Here is a 23301-nt window from a genome sequence, read left to right as displayed (position 1 = left end):
AGGTATCACTGCATAATAACTCCTTCAGCACCTGTACTTTAAAATTTTCAAAGTCTCACTCTTTTTACCCTGTAGGTTGTACTGGTAACCTTCAGTAGAGTTCAGCTGTGACCAATACAGAAATAGAAAAAGAGATCCTTGCAACTGTCTGCAGTGCTGCACTTACATTAACACAAGTCGCATTCCTTGAGAGATGGCATGGTCTAAAAGATCCAGCACACCACAGCTATTCCAGAAACCTTATTTAATCGCTTTCTGGCCCTTTTCCCAGTACCTAAGATTCTTGAGCAAGACACTTGCCATCTGAGCATTTGACAGCCATTCACAGAACATGGTCCATGGTGTTTCCTTTGCCTTTTATGACCTACATTTAGCAATCACCCTGTTCATCAAAGATCCCTATACACTTAGGCAATTTCAAATTACTGGAGCTTCAAATCTGTCAGATGTATCTATATGCAACCACAATGTTGCAATTACCATGCCCTGTTAATTTCAGGCCTGGGGTAGAAGAGTACCATTACATAATCCTTCCTGCTTAGTCATTTACCAAGTCCTAATGCAGAATAACATCAAACTTCAATGTCTGTCCCTAAATTCCTCTCTCCTTTTTATTCTGCTGTTTTGTCTAGCCACCATTTTTCCCCTCTCTCGCTCTCTTTTTTTTTTAAATAGGAAAGTGTTTAAATAGCTCTTGCACATATTGATTAGGTCAGGACTTGAAGAAGAAGGGAGGTGATTGATGAATATACCTGTTCATTTAAAGTAGGTCTGAGGTAGCAGTGAAATTAGTTGCTGACTTAAGTAATTTAGTCACAAAAGTATGCTCATGTAAGTAGCAAATAGGGTGTTTCTGCTGTGCAGTCAGAAAGCCAACTTTCGATGCTCACAACAAAGAAGAGGAAATTCCATATCTAACTTCTTCACAGCAACTTGAACAGATCAGTGACAATCTGGTGTATTTATGCAGTAAACTCATAGAGTTAAGGGTTGAAAAACCACTGCTTTTTAGGCAGTGATAAATCATCCCATGTAGAATTTGTAAGCTGTTATGTACTGACTAAAGAAATTACAGTTTTTCCTTTCCAACTACACATCGATGCTAGAAAGAATTACAGTGCTATATACACATAGTGAAACCTGTTCTGAGCACCTTGACAGGCTGATAAGACAGAAGCTGTCTTTGAAGGACTTCAAAAAAATCTCTGGCTTGATTTTGCTGGATCTCTAAAGGAGGTACAACAGAAATGCTTTAATAGCTTTGGTAACAGCTTTAGGAAGGCAAAAAATTTCAGATCTCTTAAAAGGCCAGAAAGGTAGACATGCTGCTTGACTTCATGGAAAGGAAGGCTGGCCCCACATTTACAGAGCCCTCTTCTTTTCTATAGGGCAGCTAGACCCCTAAGGTGAAATATTTATTCTCCATTTATGGGACAGGCATGCCACGCTGCTGAGGATTTGAGTGTGCTTTTTGGCAGGCCACGCAGAAAAGCTCTGTATCTGTACCACATTTGTACAACTGCAGCACCAATGCACCTTTGTCAAGTATCTTTATGCTAGATTCTACATAAATACAGACTGAAACACTCCCTGCATCCCACAGAGACCAGGGGTCAGAGGGGCAGGTTCAACAGCAGCAATCCCTTTTCTCCACTCTCATCACCACAGAGCCAAATACAGTGACACAGCAGCAGTCACCATCTCCTCTGCTCCCACCTCACAGCCCACACCCTGCCCCCAACATTCTCTGGATTTTGTACAGCAAATTTACACCAGCAAAAGCCTTAGTATAGATACAGTTACACCAGCAAAGAAGCCTCTACTGGTGCCCTCTATTTTCCTGGAGAAACTGTGTTTATCTTCATGTCTACTGAGAAGTTTACCAATGTATTTTAAACTTCTTATTAGAGAAGCTGTTTGTAGCAATGAGGCACTTTGGCTTATAAACTTGTATAAACTTATAAACTTGTACTACTTTTTAAGAATAGCCACACCAGCAAAGACTTTCCGGCACATCAAGACACCCATAGACACAGGCCACAAGCAGACTGGGAAGCACAAGGAAACTCAAGTCAGCATAGTTCTCAGCATAGTTCTGTCTTGCTTAGTACTCTCAAAAATAACAAACATTTCCAATTCCACTGTTTTCCAATTCACCTGGCAAGGAGGACAAAGCAGTCACTTCTGCACACAACGCAGCCATGTGCATTGCAAGAACAGTACTGGAAGCCTCCTGAGCACCTTCAGGTCTGATGTTAAGGTTCTAGGGAAACCAGAATCCCTTCCCCGAGAGCCAGGGCTTGCTCAGTTCTGGGCTGTCCAGAGCCTGCACATCCCTCTTACAAGCTTGTCAGCAGGATTTTAGTAAAGGTAACTGGTAGGTCTATAATAATAAATCTTAGCAGAACTAGGTTACAGAAGAAAAAGTGTAATTGCTGACCTTCTCAGCAAGTTTTTGGAACACTTCATTTAAGGAGGATGGCTGGCCAAGTTTTCTTCAAGTGGTTTTAAATGTAAGAATTTAACATTATTATGAAAGAATATTTAGGCAAACTGTTACAGCAAAAACCTGGTGATGGAGTGGGTTTCACCTCTCAGCTCCAGGTACTTCAGTTCTAAGTCAGGCAGAAGAAAGCAGCAAGTACAACAGCAAAACCAAGCAGTGGGTATATCCTCATCACAAAGGGTGGCTGAAGTGGTTAGTACCTTACCTGGCCTAATCCACATTACAGCAGCACTACTGAAAGCTGCATTGTGTCATCAGGGTGCACCTTCCTGATCGTTCAGTTCCATCACTCAGTGACTGGGCAGAGCTGGCCTGAAAGTTGTTCCATCATGAGAAATTCTGAAAAAATCTGAAAGAGCAGATAATACGCTGTTGTTCAAATTCGAGATTATTGCTACAATTTCAGGAAAACAAAGAACAAGTCAAGAACAAGTTCATTTTTGAACCCTGCCACCAGGCCTATCCTCACCAAACACATAGACATCTCATTAATCACAAGGGAGGCATTGCAAAGGAATGATAATCTCAGCCCAAATTCTGGCAACTCTGGGCAAACATTTAAGTTACTGCTCAGCCTGCAGAATTGCGAAAGTGCTTCCCTGAGTGTCTTACTGCTCCTATACACCAAGGGTTACCTGGAGGTAGCTGGCATCAGCCACTGTCAGAGAGGAGACAACATGGGACTAGGTCTGTGACCCAAAAGAGCAGCTTTTATATTCCCAACAAAGTAACATGCTATAGGAATGTAATAAACAAGGATTGCAACCTGCATAATACTTCTCTGGTTCTATACCACTTACTGTTTGGGGTCCCTTTCCTACAAGTCAGTAGCAAGTGGTCTGGCACACATCTAGAACAAATATTTAAAACATCAATATAAAACAACCTCCCTCTTCTTTCTTTGCCAACCTCTTTACCTTTCAGTACTGCTAACAGGTTTGCTGTTTACAAAGCAGTGACAAAGCCTGATTAGGGATGCATCTTTAAATAAAAAAAAAAATGTGGAGGAAGGAAAGAGATCAGATGATTCCCCAAAATGTTTGATCCCTTAGATCAAACGCAGTGTTTTTTCTCCCACTGTGCACATGTGTATCTGCACCAGTTTACCGGCAGGTACCGCAATCCTTAGAATTCCTGATCACAGTCACAGGAGAATCACAGCAGAAAGGAACAAACATTGTCCATTAAAAGACAGCCTTGAGTTGTTTTTTTTTGCCAGTTTTCTTGCTTTAGGCTGATACTTTGGTGTACATTGAAACCACTGAAGTCTCTTATCGGGGACAGCACAGCATAGAACTTGAAATGGAAAAACACAGGCAGTCTGAGTTTCCTTAGAAAATAGAAGGCAAACTTTGAAATGTCTTAATTTTAAACTTCTTTCTCTTCACAATTATCTCTCCCTAAAAGCAAAGAAATGACAGTAAAGTGACCAAAAAAAAAAATTTTAAAAAAATGGGAGGGATAAAAAGAAACTAAAAAAGGAGGCGGCAGAAGAAAAGAAAAACCTGGGAAGAAAAGATTACTTCCCCAGGGTTTCTATTCCGCTTTTTCATATATATCATCTTCCTAACCACAGAACATGAAAGTGACCTTCTATTAATCACATTAAGTTTAACCATCCATTAAAAATATTTTAATATTACCTGTCCCACAAAACAGAAAAATCTCAAAGACACTCATGTAGTTTCCTGATGCATTCACCTTTTTTCATGAAATAAAGTTTATATCAAAGGAAATCTAGGAATAAATGAAGGTCTATATCCTACTACCACACTTCGGTGACTTGGATTTGCTAATGATGGAACATAATGTTAGAACTAAAATTCCCACCCGAAGACACTGGGATTTTTCCATTTCCACCATTCATACAGGTTCATCTGCTTGTAGCGAGAAGCAGAGCCCATGATGAGAGCAATGTTGCAGCCAAGGCTTGCAACAAAACTAAACCCTTGGAATCCCTGTCTTCTCTCCATACCTGACTCTTAAGAACAGAAAAAGGCTGTATCCTGGCATCAAAAATATTGGCACCATGCCCTTCTAAACCAATTGTGCAAAGCAAACAGGTGCCGTACAACAGTACCACAAATACAACAAATCCTGAAATCAGCCCATGCTGACACAGCATCCCAGTACCAATAGGCCAGACAGCTCTGCATGGAGGGTGTTGCACCAGATGAATTAGAGCCAGCCGTGCAGACTTCCCAGGCAACACACATACCTATTTTAGGTGGGCTAAGAGGGTACAGATCTGAAATCACAGCTCTAACCCTGCAACAAGACATACACTGTTCTCACTGCACTCCTATTGGTAAGAGGAGCATGAAAAAGCCCAGGGACCCAACTCCTGGTAGCAGCAATAATTCAGTCTATGGAAAGTAATAACCCAAGAGAGTTTAAAATAATAATGAAACTAAAAAACCTGAGATCAGTTTAGAAGCAAATATGGTTTTTACACACTTCCAGGTTGCTTTTTGAAGAGCACTTGCAATGACACAAATATAAGTTAAACAATTTTTGTGCTCCAGTAACGAAGCAATGGCTTCAATGTCACACGTTACAAAGGTGTTACCTCACAAAGGGCACAAGGCCCTTGCAGCAGCTCAATATTAAAACAACTTTTTTTTTTTCAGAGAGAACGAAAAAAAACCCACACACGCACACTGTTTGACCTTCAACTCAGCAGCCTCTTCTGCATCTACCACAATCCTAAGGTTGAAAAATATACTCCCCCTTCTCAAAAGAAGGAGGAAGATCGGTATCTAGCAAACAGACAGATCAAATGAATCACCATTTGTGGAGAAGTAATTATTAGCATGTGACTGAGTGGTATACAATCTGTTTGCACAACATCAGAGCAACAGCAAAGATTCGCCAGTAAAGATCCCATTAGTTTTACCTCACAGCATAACCTCAAAAGTGCCCTAAAGGCACAACATAGCTGCAAAGAAACATTTCTTTGCAAGATCCAGGCATCTTTCTCCAGTTCGTAAGATTTCGCCATTGTCAAGAAAGATTTTCAAAATAAACTTTCATTTTTCTATTTTAAACTGAATGAATGAAAATAAAAAATAGAATAGAATAATCCTCAGTTCACTGATCCACATCAGCAGATGTCTGGCCCTTACCCTCTTTCTGTCCAAAAGAATTCATAGAGCAATGCTCTACGATGTGTCTCAGCCTACTAAACCTGTATTGTCTGACTGCAAAATATATGGCTTTGCACTTCTGCTTTGAGCCTCATAAACATTTGTGACCACATATTTGACAGATCAAAGTGATACATGTTTCCAGCTACATCATCTTCAGTTACTTAATTAAACGCATCTTCTCAGAAATATGATAAATATGATTATTTCCATTGGACCAGCTGACTCAGCGTGCTAGTACTAGAAAGAAAACAGCAGAATGCCCAGCCGAGGACCAAGTGCCAAGCAGGACTGTTACAGGTCAGAGGAAACAGTACGATCAAGTGTTGCCACATCATATGGGAGAGGCCTGCAGGATGTACCACCTGTAGCCACTGTCAGAAGGAACAGACAGCACCTCCACCCTGTCGACATAAGCCAGGAAGCAGTCAGTCCAAGGAAGGTCTCTGCATTATTTTGCTGCTACTCTTGGAGAACAAGGTGAACCCTAATCAACAAGGCATGAAATTGAGATCAGCTGTGCGAAATGCTGGGAAAGGTCAAACTTTTCCAAACTTTGCAGAAAAGTCTTACAGCAGTTTTGAGCAAGATGCCGAATCACGAACTGAGTTAAAAATATTCAATGGTTTGGGCCGTTGGTTTCAATTTTCAAATTGCATCTGAAAACACCCCCCACCCCCAACCAGTCTGACGCTATGCTTAGTGTAACCTAGCATTATCTAATCTAACTGTAAAATATTCAGTAGTTTAAAATTCAGTCATGTCAGCTAGAGTCTAATTTATCTCTCCCCTGTAGATTCCAAGTGTCTTTTCAAAGCTTTCTGGCATTAAAAAGCAGAGAAAAAAAAACAAAAAACAAACCAACAAACCAACAAAAAAACCCCACCAACCCACCCACCCCCAAAAAAACCCCAACAACCAAAAATCAAAAAAATAAAGGCTGAATTTATAGTAGGACTTCTGTATTTCCAGTAAAGCTTCGTGCCAACAGATGGTGGGGGGTTTTTTTTGATTGAAAGAGTAAAAGGTGAGTGTTAAGATAAGGTCACATCATGTAACACACACAGCACTTCAAACCAAAGGCTTGTTCAGTTTGTCAGTAGGGAAATGGGTATTATGGACTAACTCATCTTCAAGAGTGAACATCGTGTAGAAGTCATGGGCAAAAATAAATTTTTTCATGCTGTAAAATTTTGAGATTTACACACTTCTGCTTCTTTCTGAGGAAAACACCTCAACCAACAAACCCCAAAAATGCAGCAAATAATGAAAGCATCTAGAACAGAAACCACTGAACCTGGGAGGTGGCAAAGATGAGTTCAAATCTCATTTCTGAATCAATTAAAATGAAACTTGGAATAGAAATCTCCCAATAGTAGTCTAAGCTCTTATTGAAATTAAGTCTAAGTCTTCTTGCAATGTACAATCGGGGTGGGGTGGAGGCAGGGGGAATGACATCCACAAAAAAACATGACAAAAAAACCCTCCCAAAACCAAACCCGCAACAAAACGAACAAGCAAACCCCAAAAAGCAAATCAAACCCAGAACCACAGCAGAATGGGCTGGCGGTTAAACCACACAGCTACGAGTGTGTTTGACAAATCCTTTGAAATAGCCTTTCAAAGATTACTGTTCTGCCTTGTCAAGATAACTATAAAATTTTCTTGAAGAAGTTGTCTCTTCTTAAAACCAAAGTTACATGTCATTGAGAGACTTAAAGAATGGAATGACAAAGTCTGAGCTTTTTCAGATTTACAAGGAAAAAACAACAGGCTACATTTGAAAAACTGATGGAAAGCAGCAAAGATGGATTTTAATCAATGTGCTTAAATTCCACAATTTAGCTTGTGTCCCGATGAAAAGAGGGTCTGAAAACAAAAAAAGCCCAAGGAATTATGTAATTCTGGAATATGACTCCAGTACAAGGATCAGCAGAAGCTATTCAAAAGTCTGTTTACATGCTGCTTAAATGACTACACAAAATAAGAACTGTCATCATTGTTAACATCATTCATAAAATAACTAATTTTTGCTTGGTTATTTAATTGAAACTTCTATTGTCACAAAACCTTTATATAAACTTCCAGATTTAATTCAGGAAAATATTCTGCTGCACCTTTTAGACAGCATAAGGTTCTTCACCTCTTCATCTCTTAGATCTAAGTATGCGATTTGCATCTTCAAATTCTGTTGCAGGCAATCTCAAGGATTGTATGGTCATTAAAACCAAAGTTCAAATAAAAATAGGGCTGTACATACTTGTTTGATGCATTTTGATAAAATGCTACAAATTATTTGAGCATGCACTATCTAGATACAGTTTTTGCACATTGGTTGTGAAAGACTCAGTGGTTGAACTGTTGTCCCTATTATGTCAATGACAAAACAGCCCATTAATTCAGCTGGACCAGAAATTCACCTTTAGATTTTAGGGCTACCCTACAGTCTAAAATACACAGGACAAAGAGTTTTTTCTACTAATTCATCCTCCAAACTCCATTTAATAAAATCATCAATCTTAAATATTCGGTATCTATAATGTCCTTTACATTCAGAGAATATGAAAGGACTTCATGAAAGACCTAAGGAAAACAGTTTATATTTTCTTTTAAAATTACCTGCTTCTCACTCTGGCTAATAATATTCATAACAGCACAGTAGCTGAGCACAAACAAATAAATATTTAGTTAGGAAGTGTTGCATCAGGTTTTTTTCCTGTCCCCCAACACTGAAGGCGTGTTTCAATTCAATACAAATCTATCTTAAAAACAAATTCATGACCCTTTTGTTGTGGGATTTTTGTTGTTGCTGCTGTTGTATTAAGAAACATAAATCATATTTCATTTCCATCAGAGTAAGTACCACTCAATTTTTTGTTTCTCCAAGGATGGATTGAATTACAGCACCTTGTTTCCTTCTGCACATACTGTGCTTCCTCTCCCCTTTTGATTGCTGTTGATTAGTTCAAAAAGCAGGCAGTGGAAGTGAAAGATGTTGAAATTAGACAGTAAAGTCAAGCATTTTCAGTTATAAAATATAACAGATGCTCTGAAGATGTGACAAACTCTATAAAGCATATTACACTGCTAATCTAGATTTATTATGATGATTAAAGAAGACCACAATTTAAGATAAATAATTTACTAAATCTACACCACCTTGTGAGGATGCAGACATTTCCATTTTTCTGCAGTTGCTTCTGATGAGTGAAACTAATATTAATTTTACTGGAATAAACTAAGAACTCAACCCTAAACAATACTTATGCTCTAAGAAATTGAATACATGAAAATTCAGATCAGCTATTCATGTGCCTGTGATGCTATGAAGAATGTGAATCTCTCATCCAAAACATTAAAGACTAAGAAAATGCAAAAAGATATTGGGGAGGAGAGGAAGATGTCACATCTGAAACAAATGCTTTTGTTCTTAAAAGACAACAGGAAACAGTTAATTGCTTTATAATGGAGAAAGTATTGAAGTATGAAAACAATCCGCAATTCTGAGAACCATTCTGTGTCCACAAGTTAGGAGTTCATTACCAATGCTTTACTCATTTATTTTAACATCACTGCACTAAATTCCTACTATAATTTGCTTGCATCAGATCTCCTTGAATTTTAGCAGATCCCAGTTCCATTCCAGAAGTGTTGGAAGCAGGTAACTCAAACCAGCTGTGGATAAAATTGCTTGATAAACCAAGAAATGAAACACCTTCCTTCCTGTAACTGGCAAAAGCACTGAGGTTTCAGTTAACAAACAAACAAAAAGGCATCAGGAGATTTTCAACCACAAAATCAAGAGCAGTCATTGTCTGGTTTAAAAAAAAAAAAAAAAAGCCCCACAGTTTCCTGCAGGCATTGTTTTGGGGAGTAACACAGAGCCAAGAAAGTTAGCCGTAAACCACATTTTACAGTGTCATTAAATTGTGCAGAAACACAGGCTTTATGGCAAGTACTGCACATGCTCTTAGGAAAGTAAGCTACCCATCTGAAGTTCGTATTTTGAGCATGTAAGACCTGTGATAAAAAACATTCTTGCGCTCATTTCTGGAGGTCTTCTTGCCTCTCTCTGGAAACAGCCTTGTTCTTCCACACAAGAAACACTGAGCAATTATGCGCCTCAGCCTGGGATTCACCAAATATCCCCACCAAGTTCTCAGTTTCCCCTCTCTCACCACAGCTCTGTCTGCCCAGCTACATTTGTACTGTAACTCTTGGACACCTTTGGCATCAATCACAGTAAAATAAGCTGCTCATATCCACAGTAAGGTCAAAGCGCTGAGCAATGGCCCTTGCAGGCAGTTTACACTCTGTCGTTACCATATTTTATATCACAGGATTAGGCACTTTAGAAATGATTCAAAATATAGAATATGTCCACATCCACAGAGTAAGTTCATCGCAGTCCTTACTTACTGAATTGCTTTTGAGTAAATATCTTCAATGGCTCTGTCCATCAGAAACCTCAGTTCATTCAAAATTCATCACTATAGACACATGATTTAAAACTTTCCTCCCCACAGTTTATTAGATGAAGTCTACCTCAGGTGGATTCACCTTGACTGCTTTGGAAGCTTGGAAATACTAACCCAAAATTTCCTTTAAAATATAATTTGCAAACCTGACACGCTATTTATCAGAAGGAACTGAAATTGTTTCTGTATTTCCCGAAAATAAATGTACCATGGAGTGTTGAGTTAGTTTAAATAATTTTGCCTTTGATTTGACCTGCCAGCTGCACATCAGTTCAGCTAATAGGCCTTTACACCACACCTCATCTCCAATAAAAACAGAATTCTAACATCAGTAAGTATTCTTATTGCAGAGGCTGCACTGGCCTTCAAAACCTCAATCACTAGAAAATTCTGCTAAACTATTGGAAAATGTCCATTCTGTCTCTGAGAAAATGTGAGCTAATTTATATGTAAACCCATGTAACACAGTGTTCCATTTCTTCAGGCCTGACACACACTGATAAGCTGTTAGTCCAAATAAGGGGGGAAAAATATCTTTTTAAAAAACAAAATTAGCTGTTGCACATCCTGCTCATTCACTCTGTGCCTGATCTGAGCTTTCTCATTCAATGATACGGCATTGGATGATACAGCAGGACCGAAAAAAGCACTGGAGGACCTGAGCATATTTTGCTCTACTCCTGTTAACAGAGGATGGTTTGGAGCCTGGAGGGTAACACACATCCAGTAGCCGAGGAGGTGAATTCAGCCACACCATCCAAGAAAGGGACCTTATGGCTTTTTAGAGGGCTTGTTCATTTTAGCAGAATTCACATGTTATACCTGTATTTCTCCTGGCATGAGTGAGACGAGTGTCTGGGGAGGGGTGCTGGAGCATTACGCTGCTGGGTGTGCTGGAGCACACAGCTGCATCTTGGAGAGGGACCTCCCTTTGAAGTCCACCGACAGCCTTCCAAACCCTGAAAATGGTAAATATTTTACTGCTTATTATCCATATTTGCCAAGACTGGATCACTAAGGGACTTGAATGAGGTGCAAGCAGTTATCCTTACTGCTAATTAGTCCTCAATTACTGCTAACACAAGATGGCTTCTCTGATAATGTTAGTTATTTGTCTTTAGGAACTGCCTTGAAAAACATGATCTGTGACCACTCTCGTGTAGTTTCTTTGTTTTGAATCTCCTACATTTCCCCACCCCTTTCTACTGGGCTTCAATTCCAGACGAACAGTTTATTTTTTGTTTTTAATTGCTGCTAATAGAGGTGTCACACTTCACTTATAACTGTACATCTTGGGTGGAATTAATCCCTCCCAGCTCACACTGACAGTAGTGTCTTCTGCATCTGTAGCAAGTCTGAAAAATGGTGAAAAACTGTTCCAGATGGAGCCCAAGAGAAATGTGGCTTTTTACAGGCAAAACCCCCAAACAAATCTTGGTTAACTTCAAATTCATTTATGCCATACATACTGCTTTTGCTTAAAACTATTTTTCTTTGGTTTTAACATTTCAAAAACAATTTAGTTAGAAAGTTGGGGGGGGAATGTTGAAAGCTAAAATACATTTTAAATATTGCCCTAAAAATACCAGGAGCATAGGTAGGGATAAGCATAAGTTCTCTCCGGAAAGTTTTGTCCAATATTGTTTTTATACTCTCTTCTTTTAGGACTATAACGCTCCCTCAGAAAAATTAATTAAGCCCAAACAATACAAAACAAAATCCTGTGTCATGTTCAAGGAACCTGCTGGGACCTATCTGAGCTACTGTAAAATAATTTAATGAATACTCATTAAATTAACATCTACCCCCACAGCAAGTTCAGCAGTGAAAGATACAAGCAGAAGAGCTTTAAATGGCTTTCCCTGCTCTCAGGGCTCCTGCTGTCTCATTTGGTTCAGGCAGATTGAATTCTGTGCCTGCGCACTCCCAGGAAGCTGGAGCTGGCTGCGGAATAGGTTCACAAGACTTCATTTTTACTGTAAATTTCCAGCATTAAGAGGAAAAGACTTTTAAGCCCCAAGCACAGATGCTTCTGGAATTAAAGATACTTCCCCAAAGGAGGCATGCACAGAGCTGCATGCAGCCTCAGCAGGACAGCTGAGCTTATCCCCACTCCCTCCAGCTGGAGAAGTCTGGAGGTGGGATCCCATCAGCAGTTGCCCTTGGGGCATCCCTTCTGCCAGTACCTCCAGCCAGGATGCTGCCTAACCCACCCTGCAAGCTTTCACTGATCTTTTAGACTGCTTGACTTTCCCAAATGAAGGATGTTTTGCAAGAAGCTGGCTATCTAGTGGGGAGGCTCCTTGCTGTCTTGTAAGGGCCCTTGCCTGTAAGGTATAAGCCATTTACAAAGCTAGGCTAGAGTCAGAGGGATGCAAGTGGGACAGAGATACAGTTTAATCTTACGGTTTGTTTCATATGCTTGCCCATTAATTAAAAAAAAGAGTTTCCTCTAGTAGGTGATTTATATGTGCTACTACAGTACTATGGAGACCAATATGAATGTATCAGTGTTTTACAGCAGTACTTAGATGAACATCAAGAAAACTCAGGTTTCATGCTGACTCACATACCCTAGGTGAAATGTAGATACTCTGCTTTGAACTCAGAACAGGTTTGTTTTTAGTCTGCCATGCTGTTTGCTGACTAGGTAATGCACTTGGTTCAAAAGGCATTGAAATACACTTGGCTCCTGGAAAAGGCAAATTTCCTGATACATTTTTAATACTAAGGTACTACAAAATAAGTTACCGAGTGTTCAGGATCACCCAACTGGCATACAGTATCGGCCCGATGCATAAGGAAAATAACGGTGCATTAGGATTGTCCATCATTACATTAAGGACACCGACTTTCTGTTCTAAACCCAATCTCTAATACCTCATCTGGGCTAGAGTGGATTTCAGTATCAGTTAAAGCAGCATCAAAATTCTGTAATTAGAAAAGCAAAACCTATTCACATGCATACAATGCTTTGAAATTATATTGAACTGTCTAAAGACACGCTACATGTGTGTCAAATAGATGCCCCCTATGCATGATGAGGAAGACGACTGGCAGTTAGAAGAGCAGAGTCCCAAAATGTCCTACAGGATCTTGACCTTTGGAGCACTGAGCTCCAGTGCATAGCTTCCTAACTAGTCTGGAGATTACTGCTGGCAGTACTGGCACCTCTGCTAAGGTCAAGGAACACTGTGCTAGGTGCTGTACAGGCAGAGGAACAGTCTCTTAAGGTACTTAAAGCCCATATGGAGAAAAAACAACAGCTGATAAACCTTGTTTAATCTTTCCTTGCATCCAAATACAATTCAAGGGACTGCACCGTTGAGCTGGCAAGGAATTAGTTACCAACAGGTAGGCCCTCATCTGTGGGTCTGTTTGCCTGATTTCTGCCTTCGAAATGCAGCAGCTTCAAACCACGGGACAGCTTTTCATTCAGGGTATGCTGCCATCAGACTTAGAGGTGGGCCCTGTCAGGTAAAAAGGGATGCATTTCACAACAATGTTCACTGGATGTGTACCAGCCCTTTCCTACCAAACCTCTCTCTAGAGACAGAATCTGTAGCCCTTCCTCCAACACATTTTCAGAGGCTGTGCTGGAATCACTTGGGAAATAACGCCCGGGGAAGTTTTGCCAAGAGCAAACAGATTCTCTAAGCACAACTGGGACACGGCAAACCAGCACAAGGAAATCAAGAAACAAAACTCTGTAGTGAAATTGTGTAGACATAGCTTATCAAAGTCTTGACAACACTTCAATCCTACTGCAAGCAGCAGTAAAAGCAGTGACTTCCTAAACAATTCTTTTAAAGAACAGAGATGAAGACATTTCTATCTTATAATAAGCATTTTGTGGTAGAGGTTTTTTTCTGGAAATTACAGAATACTGTATTCACCACTACAGTGTCCAGGAGATAAAGAGCTGTGGACCTGTGTGGCAGGAGTACAAAAGAGGCTTGTATACAAGAGGTAAGAGAAGTCTTTGCTTCCCACAGAATTTGTTGGTTTATTTCATTCTAATGTTGTGTTTTTTCCTGGGTCATTTTTCACATGGGGCTCTTGGCAGAGCAGGTGAGATAGAATAGTTCTGCATGAACAAACTGCTTTAAAAATGAAGAAGGAAGAGAGTGTCAGAATTTAGAAATGGATTTGTTATGATGGAGATTACTACAGGAATGATTTCTAGTAGTTAAAGATTTTCCTTCTGCCTGGAGTTTTCTTCTTGGCTTTTTTATGTTATTGTGTTTTAAGAATTTAATGTGTGCACACACATGCACATTCATTTTCTCTGTCTGCTCTTCCCTGAATCTGTAGTCCATCTTTCTCTCTGGCCACAGCTGAACTGAAATGATGAAACTTCCTTTTGTTCTTAAAGCCAGCTGCTGGGAGTAATGGGGGAGCATCGAGGTCAGGAAAGAATCAACTAATGCATAAAGGACCAAGAGCACAACTTTTCTCCAGATAAACTAACGTGATGCAGCATAAAAAAGCCTAAACTGAGGTTCTGCGTGCTGCAGATCCCTGCAGAGAATTTCACCCAGCTGAAATCAGTGTTAAACTACATCTGAAACTGAGCCAGATTTGGAGGCACTCTACACTTACGCTGGTGGCTTGCAGGTTGTTGTCTAGCCAAACATCTTACAAGGCTGTTGAAACAGGACTCGGAAGCCTGGATCGCTTGGCAATAATGCTGTAGCATTTAGGCCTGTGCTACTGTTAAATCTATTTTTATGAGTAGGCCATAAAGCTTGATGTGGTGGAGAAGAATTGCACCCTATGGCCAAGAGCAGTGCCCAACAGTCTGGAAGGGAAGAAACAGAAGCCGTGCCCACAAACACAGCTTACGGTAAAAAGCAAGTGACATAGTTTACATAAAACTCATTGTGATATGGAGATGTTCTTCTAAGACTGACCACCCCTTTTTGTTCTCAAGAGCTGAATTACTGTAGCCCTTGGAAAAAATTGTTTCATTGATCTCTACATGAATGATGACTTTTAACAAAGACCCAGACATTTTCAGTCCCACATTTAATACAGCAAGAAAATACTAGCAGGTATCAACCAGTCTAGCATAGCCTAAATGCTCCTTCAAAACTCAACAAGAAATACAGATTACTCAACTAGATGCCCCTACCCCATATACAGTAAGCTTCCGTCTATTATCGTGTCCTGAAACTTCTGCCTAAATGTAGTCTTAGATCAACTTACTGCTTTCTCCTAACTTTTCAGTCCCCATTACCCCGGTAGTCCAAACCCCAGGCTGACGTTTGCAACACCTTGTAGCCCCAGGTCAAAATCTGCCCAGATAGACCTGTCAGCTCCTGCCACCCCACACTATCAGACATCCTTCACTAAAGAGCGTGCTAGGGGGTTTTTTTGGCACCTTCTGTCTTTTACCCCAATTATAAGCCCTACTCAATAACTCCTCTCAGTCCTAAACCCAAGCACTGTCTAACTCCAAAATCTAGCTCAAACCAATGCCTGTAAGCCCCAAGCCCCACCTTTCACCATATTCTCCTAAAGAGCAAGCAAATCCTACCTGCACAACACCAAAGCTAAGCTGTTTCCTGTCTTAACTGGTAGTCCTCTGTCACAGTCACATTGCTGCTGATTCTTTATCTCAGTATTTCTCCTCATGCCTCAGAAATTCATAGACACAGAGGACTTCATTGCTATTACCAGCTGTGAAGGAACATGAATTACTTCTGAAAATGAGAAAGGCGTGGGTGGAACAGTAGGAAGCATCCTGTTCCCTAATGGTTATTTCCATTCAGCTGCTGAATCAGGGAACACTTTCAGATTAGTGCTGTCACTGTTTGGAACACACATCTTAAATGCTATTGATTTTTAAAATGATGAGTTCGTTTGTGGAATACTTTGCCATTTGCAATGCTTTAGATGAAGTCATCATCAGCTTTCCGGTAGCATTTGGAAAGCTATGCTCTGAAGAAACAAGCTCTCAGGGAACATGTGAATGCTGGGCCACCTTCCATTTTTCTGGCCATTGTTCAGCTACAGTAAAGGAACACTTAGTCATTAATCCATCTTTGTAACATTTTTTATCAAGCTGTACAGTCAGAAGGATCCTCACAGTTGCCATCTGTGAGGTACTTAAAGTAACATGCAGTACACATCAACCTTCAGATGTCTACACATGTTAGAGACTAGATGAGTGTGCATTCTCTTGTCTTGCAAGTGCAGCTGAAGCACAGGTGATGGCTGGTGTCCAACAATCTGCTAGCACTGTTCATTTGCATTGCAGAGCAAAGGAACAAGGTCATCCTGACACGGAAGATGAAGGAGTTTGTAGTTCCAAACTACGGGCAAATCCTTTGAAGTCAAGCTGCAGAGCATGAAGTTAAACACACTTAAAAGTCTTGCTGCACAACAAACTCATACCTGACAAACATACCAGCAAAGGGCCAGGAAGCAATTACTGCCTCAATTAAGAACGCCAGCTCTTGCCAAGCACTGACTCTAAAATGTGGGATATAAACCTCCCAAATCTGATGTGCACTTCAACAGAAATGACTGCTTTGAGGAATCAACTAAAGCAAGGTACAATTTCAAGGCTACTGGCAGCCTTCACCACAGCACATCTCTATAAGGCTTGATGGGAACAGGGATGTAATTCCATCTGTGTCAGCTCTGTCATCCTGAGATGGCTGCATTTCCAAATGCATAACAAAAGTGACGGTCACCCCCAGCATCTGCTTCTTGAGTGTCAGGAGGAGTCCAGCAAGAGGACCTGCTGTCTACAAGTTTACTTACAATTTAACCTGGCTTAGGGCAAACAGAGATCAGCTTATTTTTTTTTAATTAGTCACTCCATACACTGATGTGCCCAAGCCAATATAGTTGCTGATGGCAGCACACATCAGTAGATCTGATTAATTTAACCTAGATGGGCACATGAAAGAGTCTAACAAGAACTATGTCTTCATAGGATTTACCCAAGAGGCAGCTGCATCACTGGGCTCTGGGTTAGATAGTAGTTTGAACAGGAGAAACTTGTTCAGAAGAAAACATTTCCAAGTGGCCTATAATAAAAACATGATCGCTTCTCAGACAAAACCACGGTCATAACACAGGTATTGCTTTCCTGCTAGATAGAGCTAAAGCTCCTGGAGTAGTTGCTTTTTTATACAAATTACCTGAAGGCTGTACATAAGTGCACAGTCAGATGCATGTTTCTGGCACCAATTGATTGGAAATGTGTTAACACACAACTCTTCTTCTGAATTGACCAAAAATCTGTGTAATACCACGGTATTTTTTTTCCAGTAGGAAGGGATTACAAGAATCAGAGGCCAGGTTTTATTTATACACACACACACAAAAGCACACTGTGTATGTGCACACATCACTGTAAAACAGCCACTCTCACAGCCCAAATTGAAAGATTAGTTCAGGCTTTCTTTAATATGGCACTGACTCCTGACATTTCCTGTGTAAGTGTTATACACTCAGGATTTGCTGCTAGCAGATGCTGCCAAGCCCCTTATTCTCAAACCCTCTGCATTACTCCGTTTTGCAATTGCTTCCAATCCCTCTTCCACACAGGACGTGAACACCTCACCCTACACCCACAGTTGGACTTCAATCAAAGAGCCAAAAGGACAGGGTCTTCCAGGCAAGGTAACAGATCAAACAGAGACAGGACAAATTTCACGAAGAGTGTATCTTCACAGAAAATTTTCTCCCAGCAGCCACCCCCAGCTTATAATAGGAAACATCTTGCTTGTATCAGCTTGGAAAGAGATGATCAGCCTGGTGTCTGTATTGTGCACTGTGCAGGTCTTTTAGGATGCTTAGCTTTCTGAAAGCATCTGTTTCAGAGTAGACTTGATTTATGGCTTCACTGACATTGCATTACAGCATTATAACAGTGGGTGACAATGACTAGGCAGCACCAGAGCTCGATCACTCCAGGCAGGATCAATCACACACAAGAGCACTAAAAGAAGAAATGGCCCATGTGCACAATGGTGAGAGAGCACACAAGAAGCAGGGTCGGATCTTACACACTGAAAATAAGTGTCATCATTGCTAGTGGTATACCATTCTCTTATTCAAGACCACGTTCAAATGTACCTTAATGATGCAAAAAATTGACATCAATGGTATAATGCCTTACACTAAATTTTTGAAATGTAATAGTAATTTTTGGTAATGAAGCAGTGACCCTATGCAGACGTCTCAGTGACCCAAATGCAGCTATCAGGGAAAAACAACATTAAAGCAGATCATATTACATCACTATCACATATATGGAAGTAGACTCAAACTCTGGAAAATTCTTTTGCATATAGACAGTGTAACTCCCAACCAATTAGTCCCACTAACTTCCTTATACTAACTCAAATACTTGAAATTTTAGATACTTGCCCAAGTTCTTTGCTCAACTGGTAGTAAGATTAATCAGTATGCTATAATCACCTGTAAGTGATAATTCCTATTATAAATACCAGACTGCATTCTGTCTCACTAAATTCAATGTGTACCAGTAATAACATGAATCTGAAAGTGGTTTGGCTCAGCATTCATCATAATTCAGAGTCCTCAAAAAAAAATTGTATAATAAAACTTCTGCTATTTTGTCCTGAAGTCTGTGATTGCTTATAACTGTCTCCCCACAATAGACGTGTCAGCAATATTTTCCTTAATATTTTATTTCCCTAGTAAGTGTAGCTGGCCAACAAGAACTGTAAACTGATCTGTGCTTATCTTCTTCTGGCTATTGCAAAAATCAGGTCCTTCTGAAACAGTCATCTGCAGTCTGCGAGATGAAATTAAACCTAAACTTGTATGCTTAATCATATTACTTTGAATGGAGTATCGATCGCAGCTAATTTTATCATACATTTTGAGAGGCTTGCTTGCTTGCTGGCTGGCTGTCACTTTGATAAATGCGAGCCAGTGGATAGCTGAAGGGGGACTGATATTTGTATTTGAGAAAATATCACCAGTAAGTGTACAAAAGAAACAGCCCATCCTTTTTACTAGCAATCACAGGAGTGATTAGGTCTGATAAGTTAGTGTGATCTACTTTAGTGTATGGTCAGTTCAGAATATCTGGCTACTTCAAATTGCATTTTCTAATAGTCGCTGCAGCTCAGGTGAGTTTGGCCCCTGTGTGAGCAGCAGCTGCCACTTTGAATTTCAACAATACTCTTGTTGCAAAGGCCCTTGGGACAGTCATGCTGTTTAGTCAGGACAGTGACCATCCAAATGATGAGGTATGGACACTAGGTAAAGATGGTCCTGAGAACCAAATTACCAGCCCGGATTTCAACACCAGATGGACACAGAGGCTACCTGCCTCCCTCTGCCTACCTGACTGTGACACTGGCAGCACTCAGCAGTAGCTGGAGCCACACGTAGGCTCAGATTCTGTACACAAGTGCACAGCCAGATGCATGTTTCTGGCCTGGGCTGTCTTCTCCTGTTAGAGCTTCCTTCTTGTGAAGGAAACAGTGGCTGGAGAGATCTAAGCCTGTCGGCTTTGATTGGCAGGCAGCATAAGGAAGCAAGATGAGTCACAAGAATACAGCCTTTGTTCTTCCTACTTCTATATCCTGTTTCTATGAAACCACCCGAGACCTGATCATCCTTGGGGCATTACGGTTTACAAAACCTGCTTTCACATTCAGTATTTTAGCTTTTGCTTCATGATTACTTTATTTTAATAGTAGAAGATAAAACATACAAGATTGGACAACATTTATCTTGCAGTTAATGAAAATTAATACACTAATATTAAAGACAAAAGTTACGTGTAGTTTGCTTACTCAGACTCAGCCTCTTATGGATTCACTGTGTAAGCCTAAGGATAGCCTAAACAGATTTTAAAGGACGGATCAGCAAATATTTTAGACACCTGCCTAAAATAAAGCTATCTAAATTTAGGGAAAAATGCCTATCAGGGATTTTAAAACAAAGTCCAGTCTCATAAAATAATTTGTTACAGAAATAGCCCATTGCCTCCTTGTTCAATATTTCAGAGTCAGTTATCGGATTCAGATTCTTCTTCAGATAGAGATTACCACCAAAGCATCCACATATACAAAATATAAAATCATTATCTGTATTTTAGAACATGTGGCAGACTGCAGTACATTTAGATGCAAAAATCTGTTTACAAAATATATGATCTTGGTTCTTCCTTGGATCTTTTTCAGATGTACTGTCCCTGATAATACTATCTGATATTACAGTATATTTCTCAATGCCAATTACAGGGCTGTGGCTTCCTTCTGAAGTATGCTTCTCATTCCTCATTAAATCGTGTTCTGATCTTCACAAGTTCAAAGGAATGAATCCTTTTTATTTTTTTCTCCTTTTGCTCTGTTCTTCCCCCCACTCTAACATACAGCAGAATTTCTAATGAAATCTTGTTTAGTCTTTGAAAACAGAATGGAAAGAGCATAATCCCTCTTGGCCAAGTGATGTCAGCCCAGAGAAGGCGGTCCACATTGTGAGATGGTTTACCACTTGAACTATCTGACATGTATCCTTTTACATTTAACATCCATTACCAGGTTTGCTTGTATGCTTGGACATAATTCCCTATATAGACCAATCCAGAAGAAACTGCTTAGGAATATCTGCTGCCAAGGACACATCTGCATTGCCTCCATTTCCATATTTACTGCCATGAAAAAAACACCAGTACAAAAATTAGATGAGATTTCTTCATCATGAAAACTCATCTGTCTCACAACTCAAGCGAATGAGCGGCTTATCCTAGCATACGATTAATTGTACTTCATCCTCAGTAATAACTGGGCTTTTTGCTCTGGTTCTTTTTTCTTCTTTAAAGAAGGAAGCACCACCAAAAGCCTACTATTTTATCTGCACAGAGAGTTTTTATCTTTATAAACCGTTAGGCTGATTCATCAGAATACTGAATTCTCTAAGCAAAAGTTTAAAATGAGGCAATGAACTATTATTTTATCTATTTCAGAGACAAGCAAAGAGATTCAGAGATGTCTAATTCAGGCAGAGTCTGAGTACAAATTTACAAGTCAAGATGTACTCAAGACCCAGGAAAGAGATCTAAAAACATTTAAATGCCCACCAGTTGTTTTGGTAAATATTAATCATGCAGAAGTCAGTAGTAATTGATTTGTTTCTGGACAGAAGCAACCCTTACTTAAATGGGAAATGGCAGCTTACAGATTATCTGTCAATTATCCACCATTCCAGGGGTGCTCCTGGGTGAGGATGAGCATTATCATTCTTGGTCCTCTGGAGGGCATAGCTGTATATGGCAGGGAGGGACAGGACTGGAAGACTCCAAAGGCCACCAAGGACTCATTCTGCTGGACTCCAGAAGTCTGGGTCTCAACTGAGTTCTCCACTAACTAGCTCTGCTTTTTCTTACCTTCATCCTATATCAAGCTCTTGATACTCAGAATTCAACATGCAACACTGAGACGCTGCACAGCAGGTAGAAATTTTCACCAGTTTTAAAGCCAGAAAGGACTATTCATGTAATCTGCTACAAAACACAGGCCAGATAACACTACCCTTTCGCTCTACCACAGAGGTAAAAGTTCCCTCTCTCTCCCCATCTGAAGGCAAACTGATTTCCTTCAGTTGTATTACTGGGAAGAAAGAAATAAACCACTATTTTCTCAGATCCTGGGCTTTATATGAGATAGAAATAAAAAGATACCTAAGAATGGATTGTCTATCATCAGAGACATATAGACAACATATGCCTTCTTTTTTTTATTCGCTGACCTCTGCAGTATCACAGTTTATCCAGTTTTGCAAATTATTGTTATTCTTTATATTTTAACAACTACAGCTGAAGTTTCTATGACTATGAAGGATCACAGCCATCAAAAAGCATTTCTTATCATTTTACTCTTATTACACAAAGTGAACAAAAACACTGCAATCATAAGAAACATTTCAGGCACGATATACATTTAAGGCCATCAAATTGCGCTACTAGGACTGTATTTTAAATTTAATCCAGATCTTTTATATGTAAACCATCATGTTCAGTTTGTTTTTGCTTATCAAGTCCACTTAATTATGTCCAAGAGCTTCATCTGAAACTCATAAATATAAGTTCTTTCTCTGGCTGGCTCAATAGCTGAAAGTCACTGGTTCAGGTTTCTTATTAGGCTTTTGCACAGACCATCAAGCATCATCTTGGGAAAGGCCTTGCACGCACCCCACCCCCCCACACCCCCAATTCATCACTTAAAATGCATCAAAACCCAGGAAAAGATTTTCATTGGCCTTAACCGGTGTTAGATCAGACCATCCATCTATGTCCATAAACACTCTACAGCAAGGGTGTCTCCAAGTACATACATATGTACTACAGTTAGCCCAAGGGGCAACAAGGCACATACATGTTGGCATAGTTGTGCCATAAAAATAAACACCTGATAAGGAGCAACAACTTAATTTTGAAAGATTTATGTAATGTAATGTTTCCATGCAAATATCATAAGAATTATTACTCCATTTAAGTCACTTTTAGTCACAAGAGCAGTATTACATCATTATCATTGTCTCATTCTGACCCCCTCCTATGATGTTTCTGTTTCTAATGAACCATCTGGGTGACTCTTTTTCTACAACTGCCCTTACAGCAGCTACTTAAGATACAAAGCAATGCCAGTAATAAACTCTAACTGCACAGAGTTACTTTCAAAGCAAAAGGAGAACAGCGCAACTAGTTAAATGTGCAAAAAACCTAGCCAGCTATGTTCTTATGCACTCCCAAATTACTTAGTAACTCGTACATTTCTTGCCACACAGCTATCTCTGTGTGCAGGCAAAGCATCTTGGATAATATCAGACAAGCTGCTGTCGTCATGCAAGAAAAGCAGCAGTCTAAGGCAGGGATCCATTGGAAAAGCGGGCACAGCCATTCTACAACCTACCAGGGACTGTCCTCCATGACCACACTGATAGAAACAGAGACATGACAGCAGAGAACTGCATTACAGCAGAATATAAAGCAGAATACAGGCTCAGAAAGGAAGGAGGGAGAAAGAAGAAAAAAAAAAAAATCATGAGACTTTAAAAAGAAAGAGGGAGCAGTGGGGAAAAAAGCACTAAATGCAATGTGTCAAACTGGGAAAAAGAAGGTGAAGCCTGCAGAGGAAAACAGAACCAGAAAACTAATATCAGAAGAATTAAA

General features: G+C 40.0%; 1 protein-coding gene across 1 annotated transcript in view; it reads right to left on the bottom strand.

The window, feature by feature from the left end:
• The window catches only part of GALNT9 (polypeptide N-acetylgalactosaminyltransferase 9), a 325628-nt gene that overhangs the window by 215432 nt on the left and 86895 nt on the right, over nt 1–23301 (bottom strand). Inside the window, exon 2 of the mRNA XM_037376385.1 lies at nt 2712–2855. The gene's annotated coding sequence lies outside the window, so the exon portion shown is untranslated. The remainder of the gene's footprint in view (nt 1–2711; nt 2856–23301) is intronic.

Source organism: Falco rusticolus, chromosome 1 (assembly GCF_015220075.1).
Source record: "Falco rusticolus isolate bFalRus1 chromosome 1, bFalRus1.pri, whole genome shotgun sequence".
Taxonomy (NCBI): Eukaryota; Metazoa; Chordata; class Aves; order Falconiformes; family Falconidae; genus Falco; species Falco rusticolus.
Note: the sequence above shows the minus strand (reverse complement) of the source record. Positions and strands in the feature narration are given on the sequence as shown.